Source organism: Octodon degus, unplaced genomic scaffold (genome assembly GCF_000260255.1).
Source record: "Octodon degus isolate 3935 unplaced genomic scaffold, OctDeg1.0 scaffold00122, whole genome shotgun sequence".
NCBI lineage: Eukaryota > Metazoa > Chordata > Mammalia > Rodentia > Octodontidae > Octodon > Octodon degus.
This window is the reverse complement of record NW_004524698.1, coordinates 8855175-8858891: the sequence shown is the minus strand read 5'-3', so window position 1 is coordinate 8858891 and position 3717 is coordinate 8855175. Positions and strand designations below refer to the sequence as shown.

The following is a 3717-nucleotide window of genomic DNA, read 5'->3' as shown; positions in this document are numbered from 1 at the left end:
TATAAAGTGGATGGGACTAGGGAACCCTCTGCCTTTTAGAATTCCCAGATAGTCCTAGTGCCTGGCCTGGTACATGTCCAGCACAGTCACAGTCTAAAAGAAGGGAGATTTATCCCCATTTCTCAGAGTAGAGAAGTGTCATAGTTTCAGAGTTTTGCAGGGGAAACAATATAACACAAGACATATTCTATAAGATTTTTATTCTGAATCACCCGAAGAATCATATACAAAGAGTGCAAGAAATCTGTCCATATACTAAGGACCAAAGAATCCAGCTGAGGGCCTGGATTCTAATATCCTGCATGCATCCAGCTGAAAGCCTAGAGCCCATAATAATGCCTCTCATGAGTCCACCTGGAGGTCTAGAGCCCACAACACTTCTCACGCAGGCCATATTACAGATCTGCACTTGGAAGACCCAAAGGTCAGTGGTGAAAGCGACAAAGTCCATGCCAGTGGGATGAAGGATCGGTGCTAGCAGGCTGAGGGATCTGAATTGGAGGCAGGAAGCAATGTTCAAGGTAAGAACCCGAGCTACCCCCAAAATTACCACAGCCATCCTCAGCAACAGTGAGGCCCCAAGCTCCTCCTCTGATGAGGAAAAAAGCTGGGTTCCCATCAGGAAAGCTAACTCAACAAGCTTGTCCAGGAGGCTGAGCAGTGCACCATCTTGCCCTTGGGGCCAGGAAGTGAAGTTCGAGTGCTAGAGCTCCCCCAAAGTGAACTGTAGACATTCTCAGCAATAACAAGGTCCTGAGCTTGTCCTTAGACAAGAACAGCCAAGTTCATCAGGAAAGCCAGCAGGACAAGGTTCCACCGGCAGAACAGCCCTAGAGAACCAACAGCTCCAAGAGGTCCCCAACAGCATCCCTCACAGACTCTCAACAGCTTCTCCGGTTTTGACTCTTATGCTGCTGGTAACAGTCCTTAGGTGGGCCTCCCACACCTAGCACTGTGCCAGTTCAGATCATCTGGGTGTAACAAGTTGCCACCAGTTGGCAATCCAGCACAGGAAGTGAGGTTCAGTAAATGGGGTGAGCAGCCTCATGTAAATGCAGGCCACCTGGCTCATAACTAGCCCTGCCACTCCACACCAGAAATGCCCCTGAACAAGACATCTTAGGCCTAGGGCATCTACTGTCATCCCTCAGGGGAAACCTGGCATTCTTCACTGAGCTGCAGCCTCTCCTTGGGGCTTCTGGAGCTGGGTGGAAAGCTTACTTAGCCATCTGCCGGTGGCCTCCTCTCACAAAAGCTGCACTTCTTGTCCAGCTGGGACATTTTAAGAATTAAATGAGATAATGTTCGGGAAAGCTCTGAGCACAGCTCCTGGCACCAGCAGACCCAGGGTAAACAGTCATTCTCATTATTATATTTGGGTGCCAAGTTTCAGGGAGACGTCATGCCACTTCCTGAGAAACAAAGGCACCCGGTGACACCACCAGACTATGTGCTCCACTGGACCCCCAAAATATCCTGACAGTGGCCATGTGCCAAAAGAGGGCCTGAAGATGCCCAGCATCAGGCCAGTCACTCAAGTCACGAGCTATCTCCAAGGGGACGTGGCTGGCTGGCGGCCCAGAGATGGGTCTGGGTAGGAGACTGACAGGAGCAAAATCCAGCTTATCCTTCTGATGACAGTGAGCTGCTGGGGAAACCCAGATGTCCGCGCAGCCCACCTTCAGTCCCTAGGCACAGCAGGGATGCCGGGAGATAGGCTGGGCTGTCCTCTCTGCTCTGTTTGGCATCTATGAGATGTGGCAGCCACTTCTGTCCCTGGGTCAGCTGTGAAGATCCAGTAGCATAAGAAAAGACCCCCATGAGGCAGGACCATCCCACCCCACTCCCTGAGGGTTCAATCTAAGAAGGGGGATGAGGGTCTGAAAATACCCTCCATGTGGCAACCAGCAGCTATCAGAAAGGGTTCGACAAGATGACATATTAATATGGCAAGATGGTCCCCCTCTAAACCAAGAGAAATGCAGATCATCACTACAAAAGCCAGCGGTGTTGGCAACATGGGTGGCAGAGGGTGGGGGTTAAGACATGCACTAATTTTGCTGAGGTGGCCTTGAACCAGTATGATTCTGTGGAGGGCTCTCAAAGTCACAAAGGTATGGCCCCTCCAACCTGGCAGGGCCATTTCCAGAAAATTCTCTTTGGGTAGCCCAGGCAGGAGCACCTAAGGACTCCATATCACAGCAGCACTATGTAAATGGCAGCAGAGGGCTGGCAGTTTGAGTACATCAACTCAAACTCCACCTCTCTATGATGCCTCTATGATGCCATAGGTGGAAAATTCCCTATCACAAAAATTTCGTGCACAAAATTATTGAAGATATTATATAAAGAAGATGGGGAAATGCCAGAAAATGTTAAACCCAGTCTGCTGATTGCTAGAATCATAAAAGGTGTCTCCCATCTTCCTTCCTGTGGACTCTAATTGCCCATAATTCTCTTCTGGACAAAGAATCACTACTATGTCTATTCCTTAGATAAGGAATCAAAGACACAGGTCACCTGCCCAAGAATACACAGACAGTAAAAAGCACAGACCAAAGAATACAAACCCCCAATGCTGTGTGTTTCCAAAGTACACTGCTCCTCAAAAAGTATACATATATATATATATATATATATATATATATATTTTTTTTTTTTTTTTTTCTAATGTTTTTTTTTTTCCTTTGTCATTTCAGGGGATGAGAGCCAAGGCTTCTCATATGCTAGGCAAGGGTTCTACCACTGAGCTACATTTCTATATGTACAATTTTCTTAAAGAAGAAAAAGTCAAGAGACAGAGCAGTGGCCAAGAATACAGCTTAGTGGCACAGCACCTGTCTGGCAAGCATGGGGTCCTGAGTTTGATTTCTGATACTCCCCATCAGGAAAAAAAAAAAAAAGATACAGAGCAGCATTTCCAGGCGGACCCTGCAATACGTTCACCTGGAAGTTGTGAGTATGACCTTATTTGGGTAAAAGGCCTTTGTAAATAGAATTAAGGCTCTGGAGATAAGATCTTTTTTTTTTTTTTTTCCAGTACCAGGAATTGAACTCAGGGCCTTGCACTTGCCAGGCAAGTGCTTATTCTATTGAGCTATCTCCCCAGCCCAGGAGATAAGATCTTGCTGCGTTAGCACAGGCCCTAAGTGCAAAGACAAGCACTAGGCAAGAGGGAAAGACCACAAGGAGCAGGACATGTGAAGTTGGAGGTAGAGACCACAGAGGGGCATCTCCAAGCCAAGGGATGCCAAGGCTGCCAGAAGCCAGAAGGGGAGGCGCAGCCTGCTCCCCCAGCCCCTCCACTGGGAGCCAGCCCTGCTGAAACCCTCACCCCAGACATCTGGGCTCAGAACTAGGAGACAATAATTCTAAACAAGTTGAGCATTCCTAATCTCACACTCTCAAATCTAAAATGCTCCCAACTCCACAGCCTTTTAAGCACTGACATGATGATGCCATAGGTGGAAAATTCCCTATCACAAAAATTTTGTGCACAAAATTATTGAAGATATTATATAAACTTACCTTTGGGCTCTATGTTTAAGGTAAAGAGGAAACATAAATAGGTTTTATGCTCAGATGTGGGTTATACCCACTAATATTATAGACTGCTAGACTGTGTTAGATTGTTTAGTTGAATTCAAACACCTATAGTATTTAGATGCCAATAGAATATTCACCTCTAACAGGACAAAAAAAAATTAAAATAAAAAT

The 3717-nt window shown here is 46.7% G+C and overlaps 1 protein-coding gene across 4 annotated transcripts in view; it reads right to left on the bottom strand.

Annotated features, from left to right (window-relative positions):
• Window positions 1-3717, bottom strand: part of Kcnj12 (potassium voltage-gated channel subfamily J member 12) — a 42791-nt gene that overhangs the window by 29590 nt on the left and 9484 nt on the right. The gene's annotated exons all lie outside the window — the stretch shown is intronic.